Source organism: Ochotona princeps, chromosome 17, assembly GCF_030435755.1.
Source record: "Ochotona princeps isolate mOchPri1 chromosome 17, mOchPri1.hap1, whole genome shotgun sequence".
NCBI lineage: Eukaryota > Metazoa > Chordata > Mammalia > Lagomorpha > Ochotonidae > Ochotona > Ochotona princeps.
In genome coordinates, this window is record NC_080848.1 from 48,827,624 (window position 1) to 48,850,632 (window position 23,009).

Below are 23,009 nucleotides of genomic sequence, written 5' to 3' on the forward strand. Positions count from 1 at the left end.
GGAGAAAGAGAGATGCTGAGAGAATTTTCATCTTCTAGTTCATTGCCCAGATGATCTCAATGACTGGAGCTGAGCCGATCTGAAACCAGAGTTGAGAGCTTCTTCCAGGTCTCCCACATAGGTGCATCAGGTTCAAGGCCTTGGACCATCCTCTGCTGCTTTCCCAAGCCATTAGCTGGATGGGAAATGGAGCAGCTGGGACACAGGCTAGTGCCTCAAGAGGAGGCGTAGCATGCTACAACACAGTGCCAACCCGAAGAACTGCCATGATTTGTCAGGATGCTGAACCCAAAGTCAATGTTGATGGTACAAAGAGATTAGCAACATCATCCAACTGTGGTGTTTGGAGGTGAGGGTTTTGGGAGAGGATTGGGCTGGAGTAGATTATTGAGGTGGCATTCTCATAATTAAATCCCGATGACATTATAGGAAGCCAGAGATCCAGGTGCTCCTGTCTGTTGCCGTGTGAACTAGGACTCTACCAGAGGCTGGACCAGTGGAGCCACTTGGCTTGCAATTGACCTGTCTGTTGCCATGAGATGTCCCATGCAGACTAGAACCCTGCCAGAAACTGAACCAGTAGAGCCACTTGATTTTGGACTGGCAAATTTTACAGAGAAAGAAGGAGAGATAGAGATCTTCCATCCACTGGTTCACTCCCCAGATGGCCACAGCAGCCAAAGCTGAGACGTTCTGAAGCAAGGAGCCTAAAGCTTCTAGGTGTCCAGTGTAGGTGCTGGGGCCCAAGGCCTTAAGCCATCTTCTGCTGCTTTCCCACGCTATAAGCAGGGAACCGAATCAGAACTGAGTATTTGGGACATGAACCAATACCAGTATGGGATGCCAGCACCACATGCTGAGGCTTAGCCTGCTATGCCAATAAACCCGTATTCTTAATAAAATGAGGTTGCTTCAGATATTTGATCCTTGTGATGAAAAGCTAATCAGTTTGAGTCAACACAGTAAGGTAACTCAGTGTATACAACTGTCCGGTATAGTATTTTTTGTCAAGATCTTTTATGGCAGACGGTGGGATGTACTCCAGCTTGCTCAAGTGTAAAGGACTTATTAAGATGGACTGAGGTCATTTCTAGAAACCACCTCATGTGGTCAGGAAGACCATCCTTTCATAGGCTTTGCTTTTATGAGATTGGCATTCATGGCATTGGGCCTTGCAAAACTCTCTCTCAACTACCCATTTTTGTGCCCCTGTGTGTGTGTGCCCACAAACACATCTGCGTGAAGGTATCTATGTTACAACATGCACCTGCCATAGGATGTGTAGCCATGTGAGTGGATCTGAGAATGTGGGCCTCTCTGACTCTATTGGAAGAAGGCAAACTGGACTGGAGGAGGAGTGGCTACTGTGTGAGCCAGACAACGATAGTTTCCATGAAGGCTCTGCCCTGGTACACCTGAAAGAAAAGCACTGGGATTTCAGCCCACCCTTTAAAAAATCCAGACAGGGGCTTGGTGCAGTTGCTTAGTGGCTGAAATTGTCACCTTGCACCCGCCAGGATCCCATATGAGCACTGGTTTATGTCCCAGCTTACCATCCTGCTCCCTGCTTTTGGCATGGGAAAGCAGTAGAGGGCAGTCCACAATCTTGGGACCCTGCACCTGCATTTGGATCAGCTCAGCCCTGGCTGTTGTGGTCACTTGGGGAGTGAATCAGCGGATGGAAGATCTTTCTGTCTGTATCTCCCTCTCTGTATATGACTTTCCAAAATAATAATAATAATAATGATAAATCTTTAAAGAAGATTAAAAAATTCAGATAAGAGGTAAGAAGGAGTTGACCAAAATTACAATGGACTAGAGATATAAATGGAATATTCATGGTGGCACAAATCTTTTATGTAAATGTTTAGTTATTTATTTAAAAGATAGAGTTACAGAGAGAAGGAGGGGGGAAAGAGAGAGAGAGAGAAAGAGAATTTTCCATGAGCTAATTTGTTTCCCAAATAGTCACAGCATCTGGGACTGGGACAGACAAACCAGGAGCCAGAAACTTCATCCAGGTCCCTCACGTGGGTGGCAGGTGCCCAAGTACACTTGGGCCATTTTTTTTTGCTAGGTGCATTAGCAGGAAGTTTGGTCAGAAGCGGGACACCTGGGACTTGAACGGCCACTCAGATGTGCCATGCTGGCATCACAAATGTTGGCTTAACCCTTCGCACCATAAAGCTAGTCCCAAGGCATCCTTGAGAGACTAAAACAAGATGCAGAAAATATTTGCACTAATGTTACTTTTATGAAATCAGAAATGGTAAGATGCTGTATCTGTGTGTTTTATATCTGCAAGCACATTGCAATTTAAAAATGAAGAAAAATTTAAAGATATCTATTGGGTTATTAACATGGTGATTATTATGTGAGTGGACTTGGGAAGGAAAAGGAGGCAAGAACAAAAGAAATGGAATTATCAATTTAATTTATTTAACAATGTCCATTTAGCATATAGAGTTAAAATGTTTTATAACAATCCTTATAAAGAATAGTTGCGTTGGCTTCATTTCTACCAATTTGCAGAGGTGACCATGAAAATAAAATGAAATAAGATAAGTCAATAAGAAAATCAATCAGGAAATCAATAAATAAAAGGTTAACATCTTGGTTGAAAAATGTTCAAAGGACATATATTGCAACTCAATGAAAGATAGGGAGAGCCCCTAATTGCTGCATGAAAAATGTCCATCTTGATTAATAAAAAAGACATGCAAATGAAAATACTGTGTATGTTTTGAAATATTATTAAAATTGGCTGACATTTGGGTGTGGGAAGCACTCAGAAATATACTTTAAAAGAGAATAAAGCTTGAAACAGTAGTTCTGGGAGAAAATATTTGCAATATGCTTGAAAACATTTGAATTCTCCCCAGGATTTTAAAAAAAACAGATTTATGTTTTTTATTGGAAAGTCAGATTTATAGAGAGAAGGAGACAAAGAAGATGATTGGGTTCACTCCCCAAGTGAGTGGCCACAATGACTAGAGCTGGGTAGCCCAGCAGAAGCCAGGATCCCAGAGCTGCTTCCAGGACTCCCACACGGGTGCAGGGTCCCAAGGCTTTGGGTTGTCCTCGACTGCTTTCCCAGGCCACAGGCAGGGAGCTGGATGGGAAGTGGAGCTGCCGGGATTAGAACTGGTGCCCATGTGGGATCCTGGTGCATGCAAAGTGAGGACTTTAGCTACTAGCCTACCATGCCAGGAATTAAAAAAAGAAAGCTGTGCAAATACTTAAGTGGCAAGTGATCTTTCCTGAGTTGAAATAATACCTAACAACTAGTATTGATTAACAAGTGAAATGTCAGAATACCAGTGGTGTTCATACTAGTGAGACATTTGGGATAATCTACACATCTAATAGAAGGAAATTAATTACATACAAGATTACATGATCACATATTGTATCTGTTGCTTTGGAAATAGGCTCATAGTGTGTTGCAACTTAAAAACTGCAGGTTTTAAGACAACATCAATCTTTTGTTCCTTCTTGAGTAAAATAGTCTGTATTACATTGTGTTCTTGCTTTCTACCCTGAGTGATAGTTTTAATTAGAATGAAAAAAGACATCATAAAATGTTAAAAAGCTATATTATGCCCAGAGCGATATCTTAATGACTAAATTATCACCTTACAGCTGCGGGGATCCCATATGGGTGCCAGTTCATGTCCCAGCTGCTCCACTTCCCATCCAGCTCCCTGCTTGTGGCCTGGGAAAGCAGTGGAGGATGGCCCAAAGCCTTGGGACCCTGCACCTACCTGGGAGACCTAGAAAAGGCTCCAGGCTCTTGGCTTCAGATCAGCTCAGCTCCAGACATTGTAGTTGAGGAGTGAACCACTGGATGGAAGATGTTTCTGTATCTCCCTCTCTCTGTATATCTGCCTTTTCAATAAAAAAATAAATCTAAAAAAATTGTTAAAAGACTATAAAGATTGCCACCTGCTGGAAGTGCACTCAGAAGGGAGTGTTTCCTTCAAGAAGAGAGCTGCCCACCCTGCTACGTCGCTCTCAACATCAGCCTGGCTTATGAACTCCAACCTTCAGTTTTCAAAGCTGCAGATAAACTCAAAATAGGTCATTAGTTAGTTGCTTTAAGGTTATTTCCAAAGTCCCTCCTGGGCTCTTGCAAATGATTAGTACTATGCTATGATGTTTAGTTATAGCATCGTGGGCCAAGCTATTCTGGCTCTGCTAGAATTGACTCAGGATTTTATAGGCAAATGGCCCTCATTTAAGAGGCAAATGCGCTCTCTTAATCTCAAGAGGTCCAAGATGGTGGCAGGCTTTTTGAGCTACTACACGCACACGCACACACATCAGCATTCACCATTATGGTGCTGAACCCACTAACAAAGCTTTATTTTAGCTGCTTATAGAAATACTGAATGTATACTCTGGTTTCTCTTCAGATCATATAAATCTTTCGCCTTTTGCCCTAAAAATTACTGAATGGAATGTGTCATTTTCATTTGGTGCATTGTGGGTGAATCGGTCATTGGAAAGGTTTTGGTGAAGGGCAAGTGTTTGGTGCAGTGTTTAGGGTGCCCCTTGGGATGCCCACAGCACACAGCAGAATGCCTGGGTTTGACTTCTGCCTCCACTCCCAGTTCTAGCTTCCTGCTAGTTACACTTTGGGAGTTAGCAGGTGATGGCTTACCACTGCGTGTGCCCCGGATTTAGTGCATACGTACTGGTGTCAGCCCTCATCAGTCCCAGCTATTGATGGCATCCGGGGAGTGAGCCAGCGGGCAGGCAGGGGATCGCTGTCTCTTTCTGTCTCTCTGGCTCTCAGGCACATAAGCAAAATCAATGCATTTTTGAAAGAGAATGGTTTTGGAGAAGTGTCTCCTTTGGAAAGTTGGCTTATATGCTAATTACAAATTTGGATTTTAGAGAAGCCAAACATGGAATTATATATTTTTAGAGGTGGATCTTTAAGATTATTTTTACATTTAACTTAATGTTCACACTCCACCACGCTACTGATTTTTTTTGAACCCTGCTTATAGCTATGCATTTTTGTAATTCTGAAGAAGTGACTACCTAACTAAGCCTAACAGAAAGCTACAAGAGGCCTTTTAAACATCCACAGAAAATGCACACTCTGAAAAATTATGCCTAGATTGCAAGAAGTCTGTGCACACAGCTGGCCAGAGGCAAAGTAGGAATTGAAGCTGTGGCTGTCGGCTTCCAGGATCCCGGTCTCCACCCCTCTCGAACAACACTACCTTCCTTTCCCTGAGAAAAGGGAGAGTCAGCCGGAAGCCCTGTGAAGAGGCTGTTTCTGGCAGCTGGCCCAGAAAGGAGATGGCAAACCCATTTAGCTCTGCGTCCACGACGGATGCGTATCCGAGGACAGCGTTTCTCACTGGAAGATTTGTAACATCTTCATCGTCAAGATGCAGGGACTTCAAAAAGCAGCTGAAAAATTTCTGGCCACTGTTGTTCATCAGGGACGTTTTGTTTTTAGGAAAAGAGTTTTCGCGGATGTAGCACCTGAATGAAATCACCGCATTTTCAGTCCAGTCCATGGATGCTTCCAGAAAGCACTGTCTGCCCTGGGGGTGGGGGGAGCACTCTGTAAGTCGGTAGGACACGGAAAGAGAGATGGGGGTGGGGCGGAGAAATTGTTTCCTTTACTGATTTCTTGTGGTTTCTGTATTCCATGCAGGTGGTATGACCTATGAGACAGGACAGTGAGCACTAGAAATGCAATTAAAAAAAAAAAAGATTTATTGGAAAAGCAGAGAGAGAAAGAGAGAGAAGTATTTTAGGTGCTGCTCCACTTTGTAAATAGCCACAATGTCTGGGGCATGTTAAGCTAAAGCCAGGAGCCTGAAACTCCATCTGGGTCTCCCATATGGGTGCATGGGACCAAGTCGGTGTTTTATTTTTTGCTGCTGTTCAGGATGCATCAACAAGGAGCTAGGCTGAAAGCAGAGCAACCCAAGGGCCTGAGGCCAAGGCTCAACAGGCTAATCCTCTACCTTCAAGTGCTGACATCCCATACTGGCACTACTTTGTGTCCTGGCTGCTCCACTTCCCATCCAGCTCCTTGCTTGTGGTCTGGGGAAGAGTGGAGGATGGTCCAGGTCCTTAGAACATTGTACCCACCTGGGAGACCTGGAAGAAGCTCCTGGCTTGGGATTGACTCAGCTCCAGCTGTTGTGGACACTTGGGAAGTGAAATAGCAGATGGAAGACATTTCTGTCTCCTCTTTTCTCTGTAAATCTGCTTTTCCAAGAAAAAAAATATTTTAAAAAAAGGGACTGGCTTTGTATCACAGGAGCTAAGCGAGTCTGGGGTGAGGGTGGCAGTGAGAAAAGTTCTTTCTTGTGATTGTCCCTGAATCTTCATTAGACTAGTTAGGGACATCAATATTAATACAAATATATATGTATAACATACTGTGTATGCGCTCATATAAGCCTATGCTTCGACTTTGTGTAGTCTATGGACTTACAGGTATATGTAAAAATTTTGTATCTTTCCATATGGAACCTCTCTATTCCTTTTTTTTTTTTATAAAGCAAACATTTATTAAACTATAATAAAAACATTCCATCAAATTACAGAACCTGAGCAAGAAAAACAAACGGCACATGCTTAACTGTAGTTGACATTCAAATAAAATTTGCATTCCCAAAATATTATACAGTAATTAGAAAATTCTCTATTCCTTATAAAGAACACAATTACTGTTTACACATGGCGACACATTAGTCATTCAGTAGCATGTTATTTAACTTCATAGCATTGTAAATTTATATTTTTCTTCCTGTTGTTGATTTTGTTTTGTGGCTTTTCATTTAAGGGGATGTATAGTAACTGTGTAATGCAGACTATCATATCCAGATGTGAGGCTACCATGTAGTATGCATCTCTACTTCCAGATCAAAGATGAACTCCCAATGAAACTTGTTACTATACCTTGACAGTAGGATGCTGGACTCTCTGCCATTGTCCATGCCCACAAGAATGGACTTATGACTGTGTATGAAGAACTATATTACGCTAATAATACAGGGGAACGCAGAGGAGGGGGAGAGATAAGGGAACCCCAGAGCACATGGAACTATATCATAAAATTAAAAAAAAAAACTTAAATTTTTCTAAACTGAAAAAATGAATGAGGAAGAAATGAGGCATTCCCAAGTACAGCCTCCCAATGCTGTCAGCTGAGCGAATCTTTCCTCCCTAGAGGGTCCCAACCCCTGGCACACATGAGTGTGAGAGGAGGTACAAGCCCCAAGCCTCTCAGGCTACAGTATAATATATCACTGTATCTTTCTTAGAAACCCAGAATCTAACAATTTTCCTTGTAAAATGATGTCTGTAGCGTCCTCTGTGTGTGGCCCTTGATTCCTCCTGAGGGTGATTTTAGCTTCTCAAACTGATTTTATAATTGTTTTTCCTTCCCTCATATGAAGGCACTTCAAAGCCTTCATGCAAAAATGACATCGCAAGGTGCACTCGTTTTTGGTGCAAAAAGTTGGAAATCTCTGTGAACTTAAAAAGCTTATGACCGTGTGTATTACGGAAAGGCAATGCTTAGATTACACGTTGGCTTTTTGTACCTAAGTAAAATTACGTTTTTTTCTGCCCACCCAAAAGTCTATTGGTCTAGATAGATATTCATGGATGAACCTGTTTAGCGCCTTGGGTTGAATACCACCTTCTTTATGCTAGCCGTTGCAACCACTTACTTCCAGACTTTAATCCAGGCGCTAGCCTAGTGCCATAGCAGTAGGTTAAGTCACTGCTTGCAATGCCAGCATCCCAGGCTGAAGCGCTGGCCCCACTCCTGATCCAGCTCCCTGCTAATGTGCCTGGGAAGGCAGATGACAATGGCCCACAAACTTAGGTACCTGCCACACAAGTGGGAGACCTGAATGGAGTTCCAGGTTCCTGGCTTCAGCCTGGCCCAGCCCACTGTGGCAGCCATGTTGGGTTGTAAACCAGCAGATAGGTCTGCTGTCCCTTCTCTATCAAATAAACAAATAAGCAAATATTGAAAAATCATGAAGTTGTGGGCTCAGCATGGAACTGAGTGGCTAAAAGTCCTCGCCTTGCACATGCCGGGATCCTATGTGGGTGCCAGTTCATCTCCCAGCTGCTCCACTTCCCTTCTAGTTCCCTGCTTGTGGCCTGGGAAAGCAGTGGAGGATGGCCCAAAGCCTTGGAATCCTGTACCTGCGTGGGAGACCTAGAAGAGGCTCCAGGCTCCTGGCTCCTGGCTCCTGGCTCCTGGCTTTGGACCAGCACAGCTTTCGCCATTATGGCCACTTGGAGAGTGAATCAATGGACAGATCATCCTCTCTGTCTCTGCTCCTCTCTGTATATCTGCCTTTCCAATAAAAATAAACAAATTAAAAAATCATAAAGTTGCAACCCAAGTTTCACATCTCCTAGCACCCTTATAATCCGTCCACTGCTCTTTTCTGTATTGCATTTACGAGTTTCTAACATTTAATTATATCGCATTGTGTTACACCATATTGTGGTTTGTCTTGTTCTCCGATCTATTTTCCATACTTAGAACAGAGCAGATGATCAACAGATAGTGTCTGAATGATGCAATTAACTTACTACATTGGAATCTAAACCTTGGCATCTGCATCCCCAATGACACTAGGGCCTTCTTTTAAAAATTGTTTATTCTTTTATTTATATTTATTTCAAAGGCACAGATACAGAGAGACACAGAATGATCATCCCTCTGGTGGCTCATTCCTCAAGTTTTTGCAATAATTGGGTTTGGGCCAAGATGAAGCCAGGGGGCTCAGAACTCGGTTTGTGTCCCCTTATTGGTAAGAGACCCATGTACTAAAACCATCACCCGCTATCTCTCAGGGTGTGCATTAGTAGGAAGTTGGAATAAGAGGTGGAGCTGGGGGGTCTTGTCCCGTGCAACAGCTTAGTGGCTAAAGTCCTTGCCTTGCATGCTCCGGGATGCCATTTGGGTACAGATTTATATCCCAGCTGTTCCACTTCCCTTCCAGCAATCTTTGCGGCCTAGGAAAGCAGTAGAGGATGGTCCAGAGCCTTGGGTCCCTCTACCCACGTGTGAGACCTGAAAGAAGCTCCTGGCTCCTGGCTTCGGATCGGTTCAGCTCTGGCCGTTGTTACTACTGGAGCCAGACAACAGCAGTTTGTAAATGGTGTGCCATTGCATCTTGCGCTCAGCCTATGGGGGCTGCCTGTAATGCCCCATTTCAGAGGTCATCACGTCAGTTCCTGATCCTGGGAGGCAAGATAATGACTCAGGTGACTGGGTTCCTGCCATCCCCATGAGAACCCCTGTACCCATGAAGGAGAGCCGGATAAAGCTCCAAGTTCATTATTTCAGCCTGGCCCAGCCTAGCTGCTACTACCATTTGGGGAGTGAACCTGCGGATGGAAGATCTCTCTCCTTCCTAGACTTTCTCCCTCTCTCTCTTTCTCTCTGTAACTCTTTTAAATAAATACATCCTGTTTTTAAAAAGATAAACAGTATTTTCATGCAGAACATAAATCCATTATTGCAAACAACCAATACCAACAGATATTAAGCTATAAAACAAAAACAGGATTCTTGACTAGTTTTTGCTGTTTTTAAAAAAAGACATGTGTTATTACCTTTTTGAGAACTTCTCCTGAGTTAAAAAATCTTGCTATTTCTTTAAACGTTTCCTACAGGTATCTGATTTGTATCTCTCTCCATCTCCCATTTAGTCATTAAACAAACTATTGAGTGCCCAGTAAGTACCAGACAGAATATAAGTTAAAGATTTGTCAAATTATGAGGCAAACAAATACATTTGTCAGAAACACCTGCAGGGCCTTTCCACTTTCACATGACAAAGAAACTCTGGCAAAAGGGTGGGTTACAGAGAGGGTGTGAAGGCCCTTAATATGAATCTTTGCTGTATCCGCTGGATAAGCATTTGTTTGTCATGTATTGGTGTAAGGCCCTACACGCTTACCAGTTAAGCATATACAAATATCAACAGGCAGAATTATCTAGAAACTCATCATGTAAATAATATTTTAGGGAATTAACCTCATGCTGGAAGACCCCTTGATGAATGTTGCTAAGAGAAAAATATTTTCTGGCTATATCTCACTGCATCAGATGCGACCAGGGGAGCAGGCAAGGAGAGTTGTGAAGGGGAGCCATTTCTTCTTTGTTAGGTGTGGCACAAGAGAGAAATAACAGCAACCAGCAAATAGCGCACACTAAGTACAGTGATGAATAGGTTTGTGAAAGATGTATCTGCTTGCAACATTTCAAGGCTGCTGTCCGTTCATCTCTGCTGTGTAAAGTTTTAGGGAGGAAAGTAAGCAGATGGCATCCTTTATTCATAGAACAGCTACGCTCAACCCTCAAGGGGGAGTGTGAGGCAGATGATGTTTAAATAATTTCCTGGAGAGAGTTATGGAATAAAAGCTGATGAGAATGTAGACACAGGAGCCCTGTTGGAGACAAGGGGATGGTAGGAGCAAGAACCACATTGACTTCCTCTCCTGGGAAAAGAGGATGAAAGAGATGGGATGAGGAAGACAAGTTGGCTGGCCCAACAATGGGCAGGAAATGAGGTGTAAATGGCTTTAGGAAGAGGCAGTGTGGGGCAGAGGTGGATTTGGACAGTTCAGCTCACCCTGTGGGCCACCTGCAATACGGGGTGGGTGGGGTTCCCATCCTGGAATGTCCTAGAAGGATGCAAAGGTGATGGAGACCTGGTCCTGGTCGTTGAGATGCTACTAAACGATAGGGCAGACACTGATAAGCACAAATAATTTTAGCCCAAGGCAGCACATAAAGATAAATCCGGAAAAGATATCAGATGTGTAATAGCATAAGGAGGCGCATACAGAGGTGCTGTAAAAATTCACGGAAAAAGAGAACTTAAAGATACATCTGTTCTGATGTGGGAAAGTTTTGAAATTCACACCTATGGAGGGTCTTCCAAACTTGTGTGAAAGAATGGATAGTGTGGAGAAATGATGAAGGGATTTAGATTTTGTGTGTGTGTATCTTTTAATTCTAGTGTCTATGAACCTTTTAAAAATATTGTTTTTTGGAAGGCAGATTGACACAGAGGAGGAGACAGAGAGAGATCTTCTATCTGTTGGTTCACTCCCCTGATGATTGCAGTGGTTAAGGCAGAGCTGGTCCAAAGTCAGGAGTCAGGAGCTTCTTCTGGGTCTCTCACGTGGGTATAGGGTCTGAAGCGCTTGAACCATCCTCTGCTTCTTTCTCAAAGCCATGAGCAGGGAGCTGGGTTGGAAGTAGAGCAACTGGGACACAAAGCAGTGCCCATATGGGATGCCGGCACTGCAGGCAGAGGATTAGCTAACTATCTTACTGCCCTGGCCCCTGTCTACAAACTGTGAATCATCCTCGTATACTCAAACATGGATAGAATTTTTTTAAAGAGTGAAGTCTCTCTTTTTAAAGATTGTTTTTTTTTTTTTAATTTGGAAAGGAAATTTACATAGGGAAGGAAAAACACACAGATATTTTTCATTCATTGATTTACTCCCCAGATTGTCACAATGGTCAGAACCGGGCCAGGCTGAGCCAGGAGCCAGGAGCTTTTTCCAGATCTCCCATGTTGACCCAGGGGCCCAAGGACATGGACCACTTTGTTGCTTTCCCAGGCACCTTAGCAGGAAGCTGTATTGGAAATGGAGCAGCCAGGATTTGAACCAGTGTTCACATGCGATGCTGATCCTACAGTCAGAGGCTTAACCCAATACTTAATCACAGCTCTGACTGCCAAATTTTTAACCAACATCAGATATTTACTCAGGAACCTGCATACTTTTTTTTCTCCTAATCTGGAAACCACGCTTTGTTTATACTTAAGCGTCTAACTCAGAAATGGGTAAAATGCAAAGAAACAAGTGGCATCCGCAGGAGGCAGGCAGTGTGACTCAGCACAGCCTTCTGTGCAGGTGTATTTTCCACGAGGATGGATGACACAGGTCCCTGAAGATGGTAGCACTGAGTGACAGCAGTGTTAACTGCACCACGGTTACCCCACAGCAAGGTGCCAGTCGGGGCCCAGCCTCATCCATGGCCCTGCTCTCTGGGTGGGTGAATCTCAAAGTGGCTGGCTGACCTGGATGATTCCTGGAGACCAGGCCACCATCATCTGGCAGTGCCAGGCCTCTGCTCTTCTGCCTGGCTCCTCTCCTAACTCAACCTCAGCCACATCAGGACAAGGAGTTGATTCCCATTATCGCTGACACCTGGTACCAAGGTTCTTGGCTCTCTGGCTCTTGTTTCTGAAAACATCTGTGTTCCACAAGTGACACTGACAGGGGAAATAAACTGCCCCCTGCATCCTTAAACTCTACATTTTGTCAAAATGGCAAGCACAGCTCAATACACCAGAGACTTAACATTTTAATCTCCGGGTGCTGGTCCCAGTGGTTTTAGCATCACTGTCTCATAGACTCTCGGTCCCAGGCAAGTGGGCAGATCTGTTCCCAAGATTACTATTTGTCCTCTAATGTCAATATTGGCAAAGGGAGGGAATCAATGGAGTCGAACTCATCCGGGGAGTCTTTGGAGGGAAGTGAATCAAAGACCATGTCAGCACTGGCTTGAGTGATTTTTAACCTCATGGACGAGTCAATTCTGTTTAAAGGGTTGTGCTCATCAGCTATGGGAACTTTACCACAGAGCTCCTTCTGAGGATGCTGTACCTGGGGAAGCACACACACATGGATCTTGGATCTTGGATCATGGCCTCCGTGCCATGGATAGTCCCAGGGGGGAAAAGCAGAATTCTCACCTATGGCAAACATTACCATGCCAGGCACTGCAACTAGGACCAGTGTGTGAAAGTTACCAGGTAACTTGGTTGACTTTAAAAAAAAAGATTTTATTTTAATTGGGAAGGCAGGTTTACAGAGAGGAGAGACATAAAGATCTGTCTGCCGGTTTATTCCCCAAAGGGCTGTGATGGCTGGAGCTAAGCTGCTCCGAAGCCAGGAGCTTCTTTTGGGTCTCCTGTATGGGTGCAGTGTCCCAAGGCTTTGGGCCGTCATTTACTTCTTTTTAAAAATTATTTTTATTTGTATTGTAAAGTCAGATATACAGAGAAGAGAGACAGAGAGGAAGATCTTCCATCTGTTGATTTACTCTGCAAGTGGCAGCAGTGGCCGGAGTTGAGCCAATCCAAAGCCAGGAGCCCGGAGCCTATTCCAGGTCTCCAACGTGGGTACAGGGTCCCAAGGCTTTGGGCTATCCTTGACTGCTTTCCCAGGCCACAAGCAGGGAGCTGGATGGGAAGTTAGGCCGCTGGGATTAGAACCGGCGTTCATATGGGGTCCCAATGTGTGCAAGGTGAGGACTTTTAGCTGCCAGGCTACTATGCTGGGCCACATCCTCTACTTCTTTCCCAGGCTACAAGCAGGGAGCTGGATGGGAAGTAGAGCAGCTGGGACATGAATAGGAGCCCATATGGGATCCCAGAGCTCAAGGGATTAGTCTGAATGGATCAGCGTGAAGGGAGGATGAGCCAGTTGAGGCACTGCACTGGGCCAGCTAACTTTAGACACCTAGAAAGAACATTTCAGTAAAACAAGTTGTCCCCATAGAGATCATGCTCCCTTAAAAAGGCAGAGAGCTGAGGTGGGCATCAACATAGCTGTTAAGGAGCTGCTTGGAACATCTGCATCCAGCCTCACAGTTCCTGGAGTCCTAGCGATGTTTTTGATGTTTTTGTGATGCGGCTTCCAGCTAATGCAGAGCCTGGCAGGCAGGCAGTGATATCCCTGCCGTGCACGTGCCAGACACAAACGAAACTCCAGGCTCCTGCTTTCTGCCTGGCATTTGAGGAATGAGCCATGGAATGCAAGAACTCCCCTTCTCTCTCTCTTTCTCTTTTTCAAGTAACTAAGTAAACATTAGCAAAAGCAGAGAGCCCCTTCCCCACTGCCCTGTACTGCAAACATTTAGGCAAAAGCAAGAACAAGTGACGAGAGAGGGGCATGTTGGGTACAGGGTCATATTGTGCAGCATTTAGCATGCTCCCCTTAGCACTTCTGGTCCATGGATTCTGAGAAGGAAAGGGAAACTCAGAATGTACCCTGGTCTTCACCAGATCTCCGGGTTCCTGGGATACATGCAGGGCCCATGGAGTTGTCTCTGTCCGCTGTGGTTATCTTCCGGAAATGTATCTGATACTGCAGCTCCAGACCAGGGAGGGAGACACTAACGGGGGGTCGCCATGCAGGGAACTGAAACACCACATGCAGTCAAAACTTTGGAGCATTTTCCCACTCTTCCCTTGTCCTTCTCCCTCCCTTATTTGTGGGAAAGAATTGTGTCAAGAGCGCTCCGCCTCTGTAATTACCCCTGTCACTGCCACTCATTGGCAGCTGAACTCACCAGCAGGAGAAATCTCCCAGACACAGTGGATGACGGGCAGCTCTGATGGGGAACTTGGAGATGTGCATCTTGGAGCTTCAGACACGGGCAACCTCTCTCTCCTGAACATCCTCAGATGAAGACTGACATCACCTGGATGTCTTCCCCAAGATGAGAGGCTACCCAGGCAAAGGAAAGTCTCTAAACTTGAGCTCCACGCCACCTGCCCTCCTCCACCCCTGTGCTGCTTCAAAGTGTGCACCTGCCTGCAGGGGAGGGGTCCCTGCCCGATGCATCCCTGCTGGGATTGTTAATTGTGGTTTTCCAAGAAGCACTGGGCAGTTTTGTTGGATGTACAGCCTGGTTAGTTCCTGGGAATGCTTTCATGGGACCTCCAAGTGTGGATTTCTTAGCATCAAGGCTGACAACACCCTCCCTCCCCCAAGCGAAGTGTGAGATGCTGGCGGTGAATTTATTCCGAGATCAGGAGACATTTTCATTCCAGTCTCATGAAGCTCTGGGAAGAGTTCAAAAGAAGTGCCCGTGCCAGTCTCCGGCGAGGCACATCGGGACACAGAGTCAGATGTCATGGTTTCTAGAGGTGTTTGTCCTCAAATCTGAATGGGAAGCTAAGAAGCCCATCACACGGCAGCCTGCAGCATGGCTGATTTTTGCCTTTTATCTTTGTCTTTGCAGGCACAGCTATAAGGATGGACTCACGAGTCCTCAATTAGGGTGACGGGAAATCTGGGACACCTTGGTTCTTCACACAGGCAGGGAGAACCCCTCACTCTGAACAACTTTTTTTATCTTTTGAGAACTGACATACCTTTCAAGCCGTGGCATGCTGCATTTCTCCCTGCTGCGTGTGATCTGTGTCCCAGATATCCTGTTGTCTTTTTCACAGACCCCAACGACGAAGGTCATGGCCTCAGTCTATTCTTGTTCCATTTTCTTTTTTAGGAATTCCAGCAAAGACAGGGAATAATCTGGGAAACTGACTGGCAACCAGATTCTTTTTAAAAAATATTTATTTATTTTTATTGTAAAGTCAGATATATATAGAGAAGAGGAGAGTGAATCCGATGATTCACTCCCCAAGTGACTGCAAAGGCCAGTGCTGTGCTGATGCGAAGCCAGGAGCCAGGAACTTGCTCCAGGTTTCCCAAGTGGGTGCAGGATCCGAAGACTTTGGGCTATCCTTGACTGCTTTCTCAGGCCACAAGCAGGGAGCTGGATGGGAAGTGGAGCAGCTGGGATTAGAACCAGCGGCCATATAAGATCCTAGCGTGTTCAAGGCGAGGACTTTAGCCGCTAGGCCACGGCGCTGGGCCCCAGATTCTAAACATGTTGAAGTGTATGATCGGAAGTGTAGATGGCTTATGTGAAGGTGAGGAAACAAGATCTGGGAATGTGAGGAGATTAAGCACAAAGCTTTAAGCTTTGTTCCCACCCAAGAGATGCAGGTGTGGTGCATAAAAGCAAGAGTTCCCTCCTCCACAGCCTCCCCCACCTCTGGAAGAACACTGACCTATGGCTCAAGAAAGCTCGTAGGGGCAGGCTTTGTGGCGCAGGAAGTGGGGAGGGGGAAGCCCTCACCTCTACAGCAGTATCCCATATGCAGGCCGTATCAGAGCTGCTCCACTTCCCATCCAGCTCCATGCTAATGGTCTGGGAGATGAGGAAGATGGTTCATGTGCGCCTGGGAGACCCAGATGGAGTAGGTGCCTGGCTCCTGGTGTTAGACTGGCTCAGCTTTGGCTGTTGTGGGTAACCACCAGGTGACTCAGCAGGTGGAAAAAAATTTGTCTCTGTCTCTCCCTTTCTCTGTAATTCTGCCTTTTAAATAAATAACTCTTTTCCTAAAAGATAGCTTTTGGAGACAGTATCATCACAGCTTGTCCACACAGTCGATTTAATTTAACCAACATTGATTCAGCACCACGAAGGTGCCAGGCGTTGGCTAGAAATGCAAAGATAAGCCTGGCACGTGGGAGAGCTGTGCATATAAACAGCTGTAATACGTAACGCATACCCTGATATAAAGTGCAAGCCATGAGAGAGATGGAGAAGAAATACTATCTCACTAGCAAAGGGGGGTTCCAGGAACGTTAGAAGAATTCAACTCCTGGGATGCATGCAAAAGCCATTTCCTAACGTGACACATGAAAATGGGAGAAAGGCAAGCCAGAGCTTATCTCTGAACTCTTGCTTCTCTGTCTGGATTACTGAGCTCTCTCGGGGGCTGATGGTAGAAAGTGAACTCAGACTGGTGTGAGTCAACAGGAAGATGAAATGATCGACGTCCCGCAGACAGCCAGGGGCGCAGTCAGGCGTGACTGGGTCCACAGGCACCGTAGGGTGCCGTGTCCCTTCATTTCTCAGCTCTGCTTGATCTTGCTGGCTTCATGCAGCAAGACCCTTCGTGTATGCTGGAGAGGAGAGTGCTGTTAGATCCAGGTACACAACATGCTTTTGCAGTTACCATTCCAGAAAGAAATACCTCCCTGCCACCTCCAGTCACACCAAAATTCTGAGAATGTTTCCCGTGGCGTGTCTTGCTTAGATGTTCACTGTGCCCATGCTAATGACCGCAGACGTGGAGATGGACAACTCCATTAGGTGAGTCCAGGTCCTGTGCCCACCCAGCCACACGGATGGAAAGTGGGGAACAGGCATCCCTTAAGGAAAACTGAAGTGTGCTTGCAAGAAGATGGGTGGATGGCAGGCAAAACCAACAGGTGGCGACTGCTCGTTTCCTCTAGTTATGCTAGAAACTTTCCACCATTTTTTCCTGAGTTCCTTAAAAGAAGAATGACAGTTTCAGAAAATAAACATACAGAGTATCTAGATAAACTTGGATTTCTTATGATGAACGGTTACTTTGGCATAAGTATGTCCATGATTATAGTTGATCTGAAGCTGAACTGGGCAGCTTACATGTTATCTAAAGCTCTACCTTGGAACCTGTTACGTGAAACCATGACAAATACTGAAGTATGAATATATGGAGACATTCATGGCTTAAAACATCTTCTCTACATGAGACGTCTGATTATTGATATGTAAAAATATTTAGTTATTTGAAAAGCAGTGCTAGAGAGGGATACACACACATACAGAGAGCGGTGGGGGAGAGAGAGAGAGGGAAGGGGAGAGAGAGAGAGGGGGAGAGAGGGAGATTTTTTCCATTTGCTGATTCATTCCCTAATGGTCAAGCTGAAGCCAGGAGTCTGGAACTCCATCCAGGTCTTCCACGTGAATAGCAAGGACCAAGGGACTGGCCTTCCCGGGGTGTTTTCCCAGGTGTATCAGCAGGAAGCTGTACTGGAGAAAGAGTAGTGGGGACTTGGACTGGTCCTCTGAAATGGGATGTAGGGATCATCACAGGAGATGGTGTTTTAACCATCCCCTATGCTACAAAGCCAGCCTCTTGGTTTTAAAACAGGGTTTGCAGCTTTAACTGAGGCAGTCATTGTCGACTTCAGACCTACAGCCTGGACTCTCACAAGGAGCTTAGAAAGTATTAATACGGGGTTCCACTGCCAATGCTGCAGTTTGGAATATTTCAAGGTTCTGGAACTGTGGCTTAACAGGCAAAACTGCTGCCTGTGATGCCAGTGTCTCATCAGGGCACCAGGTTGAGTCCTGGCTGCTATGCTTCCAATCCAAGTAATGCTCCTGGGAAAGTGACGGAAGATGGCCCCAGACCTTGGGGCCTGCAACCTATGCGGGAGATCTGGAAGAAGCCTCTGGCTTCAGCCTGGCCCAGTCCTGGTCATTGCGGCCAACTGGGTAGTTAACCATCAGGTGGAAGTAGTCTTTTTCTCTCTCTCTCTCTCTCTCTCTTTTTTTCTATAGCCCCGTCTTTCAAATAAATAAAATACACCTTGATTTTTTTCTAAGTCCTCCTAGGGGGGAATTTCAGTACATGGCTAAGACTGCAAAACGTGGCACAAAATATAAATTCTTCGAAGTCAATTTCTGTATTATAAAAGCCCTGAAGTCTCAACATGAGCCATTCCAGTTTCTGTAAGATGGCACCAGCTGCCAGTCATTCACTCTGCCTTCTACAAGATGGCTCGCGGGTCACAAAGCACACTGGAACGTTTGATAAAAAAAATCGCACCAGCATTATCCTTCCCATGGGAGGTGATGAGCATGTTTTCACAGATGAGTGCCCATAGGAATGCTTGAAAGGACAGAATGTAGGCAGGGTGGTTGTTAAATTGTTTCCTGACTTGCATTTGTTAACGGAAGCATTTATTACCTGCATGTGTGAGTGAGGGCAGTTTCAAGCCACTTCTGCAAAGCCTTTTACTTGGTTTATTTATTTAAACTAGTTATTTGAAAGGCAGAGAAAGAGAGAGAGAGCGAGCGAGCAAATCATTCCTCATTCACAGATTCACCCCTAAAATGTCTACCATGCTGGGGCTGGGCCAGGATGGAGTAGGTAGCTGGGAACCCAACCTAGGTCCCCTATGGGGGTGGCAGGTACCCAAGCACTGGAGCCATCACCTGCTACCTGTGATGGTCCCCATTAGGTCCCCATTATGTCCCCATTAGCAGGGTCTGGGGCTGGGAGCCAGAACCAGAATTCGAACCCAGGCTTTCTGGAAGGTGGGTATCTTAGGCGCTGGATTAAATGCCTGCTCCTGCTACGTCTGCAAGCCAACCTTAGCTTGTGTGTCAGATGATTTTACTAAGTAAACCATCTCCCATTGGCAGGAGGGTAGATCCGTGTGCAGGTGGCCACTATGTGTTGATTCTCTAGGTATTCTTTTCTGCTGCTCTGTTCTTCACATTTTCTTAGATACAGTTGGATGTGTGACTGACTTCTGCTTTGGATTTCTCTATATATACACTTATAAATTATCTCCACTTAGATGCACCGGAACCTAAATTCTAGTCCAGACACAAGGGACACCAGCAGTGCTTGGAAGGGCTAATGCACACACAACACACACACATCCAGTAACTGGATGAAGTTGACCTAGGGTGCAGCCCGTGTAGTTTATTGAAAATATGTCCCTCAAAGATTCTTGTGCTCCTTTAGCTTTGAGGACTATTAGGCTAAACGTCAGGGACCAGCAAGCTGTGTTGGTTAGGGCTGCTGCTGATGACAGTAGGAGGGACCTATATCATCTCATTTAATGCTCTGCATGCCCAAAGCTGGTTTACTTGCATTGCACAAATGCAAGCTCTGGAGAAAACTAAGGATTCCGAAGGTCACCTGGCATGTTGAGAGTTGGAATTCACAGCCAGATCTTGCTGCATCTCCAGTGCCTGTGGTGCTAAGCGTGGAACTTAATGCTCTCATAGCTAGCAGGACAGTGTGTGGGGCCCAAGGGCACGGGTGGAGTGTCTGAGGGCTTCTTGCACAGATCATTGGCTCCTTCACATCTTAGCTCCTGGGGAATACGTACTTCCTGCCTGGCAGAGAGCAGCCCATGAATGACATGGAGGAAGGTTTGATGTCTTCCTTGGACGCCTAGGCCCAATCTCAGTGACCTCTGCTCCAGAGACAGTTTGTAGACATTCCTCAATGATGATGGAGCCAGCCGTCACTGCCTCTTGGAGAGATTAAGAGGAAGGAAACGCCCTCGCAGCTTCTCCACTTCCCTTCCTGTCTCTCTGGAGAGCTGAACTCTTCTGTGTAAAAACAATAACAACAACAACAACAAAAACTAAAAAACCAACCTCCTTAGGTTGTGTTATGGCATAACAAGTTAATCCTCTACCTGTGGCCCAGCTTCTCCACTTCCCGCTCAGCTCCCTGCTGATGGCTTGGCAAGGCAGCAGAGGATGGCTCGGGTCCTTGGGCGCTTGTACCCGCATGGGAGACCTGGAAGAGGCTCCTGGTTTCAGACAGGTGCAGTTCTAGCCTAGTCATTTGGGGACTGACACAATAGATGGAATACTCCCCCAACCCCTCCTTCTGTCTCTGCTTCAAATAGTAAATATTTTTAAAAAGGAAAGAAACAGCACTTCTTCTCATACCACATCTGGGGTCTTCCAATGGCTTGTTTTCTGTCTGAGATGGTGGAGTTGTTTACGCATAGCTATCTTAGTCCAATTAGGCTGCCCTGAAAAAAAAAATACCATAAAAGTGGCTTGTCCTCTACAGATATTTGTTTCCAATCCTTCTGGAAGTTTACAACTCTATGTTCAAGGCATGGGCAGGACCTGCTTCCTGGTTAGTCTAATGGTCCTTCCAATGACCCCACCTTCTACAGCTGTCACTGTATGGGTTAACTTTCAACATATGAATTTGGAATGGGCACACCTGCAGACCACAACAGCAAGTAAGAATGAATTCAGAGAGTGCTTTGATCTGCCGCTGGAGCTCCTCATGTCCTTCTGTGTACACACCAGTCCCATGTGAGGCATCACACAGGAGTCTGAAGTTGAGACAGAGTTTCTGAACAGAAAAACCAATTCTCTGACTTCCCCCAAAGAGTTAATTATTTGTGCAACTGGCGCTCTCCGCACTGTTGTGTGTGTGTGCTATTAGCTCAGATCTGTTTCAATGTTTTTAATAGTTTCGTAATGTGCTTCCAGCTGCCTGCTACCCCAAGCGGCTGGTGATTCAAAACACATCTTGGGTACACATGGTATTTTCCTCTCCACATTCCTCATTTCTGCCTGCTGACTGCTCATGCTAAGAGGCCGCCAGGGCCTGTTTTCTTCTCCTCTTCCTCTCCCCTGCCAAGCGGAGGATGAAGATGGATTCCTGTGTCTGGGCCAAGAGGGCCACGGAGATGGTCTTTGTCACCCAGTGTATGTTTGAGGATCTGACGACTCCGGGGTCGGAGATCAGCCCTTGCACCATTAACCTGGAGGTGGACAGTCCCTTCCGATGCTGTCTCTGGTGATGGTAACCTGAACGCCCTGGCCCTTTCATCGGCGGTCAGTGACAATGATTTACGGGTCTCGGCGCAGCTCCCAGGGGAGCTGTTCGCATGGCTCTGTTGGCTGTTGAGATTCATCTTGCAGCCACATCATCTAGTTAGAATCTTGGCGCCGAGTCAACCAGTCAGGGAAGCTTGACTAATTTTCGTCACTCTGATGGCGAAATTGCAGGGGACGTGGAGATGGTTCCATTCTGGGTAGGTTGCACCAGGCTTCAGGGCTATATTGTGAAAGGGGGCAGAAGAATTTCAGGAGCTAGTGCAGAGGGAAAGAGCCGCTGAGGCTGCTGGGATCCTGGCATCCTATCGTTGGTTCAGACAAAGCGGCTGCACTTCCCTATGTCTTTGGTATTCAGAGTTGTGTAGGAAGTTTTGATCAATCCAGTAGGAGGCTTATTGTTCGGTTTTTGGATTGGGAAGCAAACATCATCCTTTCTCAATGGTCATCCAATTTTCAGAATTTGCCTCTTTTTGTGTGTGTGTGTGCTATGAGTAATCCCTTGGCGGGGGCAGGGGGATGGCAGGGACTAGAAATCCAGGTGTTTGTCTTGAAGTGGAAGATGGTAGGGCTTTCACAGTCTCCTCCCAGAGCTGCCTGCTTTCTGCAGGTGCAACTAATAGAAAGGGCCTTCTGCTCCTCGGCTTGTCCTATTACGGCCTTGAACTTTGAGAAATGAATTAAAGATTGGTTCCCTACCGTTTCTTTAATTGGGTTCTTTAACTTTTGCATCAATTCATTGATATTGGATATCTTCACAATGAATTGCCTTTTTCTTTTGTTATAAGATTTATCCATTGAAAGTCAAAGTCATGGGGTAGGGAAAGGCGAGATAATCTTCCACCTGTTTGTTCACTGGCCAGATGGCTGTGACAGTCAGTGCTGGGCCACGCTGAGGCCAGGAGCCAGGAGTTTCAGCTGGGTTCTCCCTCATGTGTGTTAGCAGCTTGAATACTTGGGTCATTTTTTTGCTGCTTTCCCCAGGCCATTATCAGGAAGTTAGATTGAAAATGGAGCAAGTGAGACTTGAACAGGCACCTACATGGATTGCCAGTGTTACAGGCAGCAACTCTACCTTCTATGCCACAATGTAGCCTTAATTACTTTTTTTTTAAGCAAGCTAACTTAGGCTAAAGCACTTTTTTGAAACTTTCAAAAGTTCTTTTGTTTATTGACATTTTATTTGAAAGAGAACCAGAGAGAGAGAAAGAAAGAAAGAAAATTATCTTTTATCCACTACATCACTGCCCGAATATCTGCCACAGTTGAGCTGAGGAGGCTAAAGTCTGATCCCAGCTCTATCCGGGCCTTTCACATGGATGCAGGGCCCTAAACCTCTGAGCCATTATCTGTTGACTCTCACTGCGCACATCTGCATGCAGTCGGGTTGCAAGTGGAGCCACATCCCGAATCCATCAATCCCACATAGGATGTAAGCAGTCCAGTGGCATCTGAAACAAATTCCTGCCCCTCAATCCTAATTTTATAGCAGAGGACCTTTAGGCTGCGAAGCGGTATGCACCTTGCTCAAAAAAGCCTTGGTATTAAATCTGAACTAAGACTATCACTTTGGGCCTAGTGCGCTGACTCAATTAGCTAACCCTCCCCCTGCGAGTGGCGGCATCTTATATAGACACTGGTTCATGTCCCAGCTGCTCCACTTCCCATCCAGCTTCCCTGCTACACTCTTGCAATGGGAGAAAATTCCAGCAGCTCATGTGGATAGCCT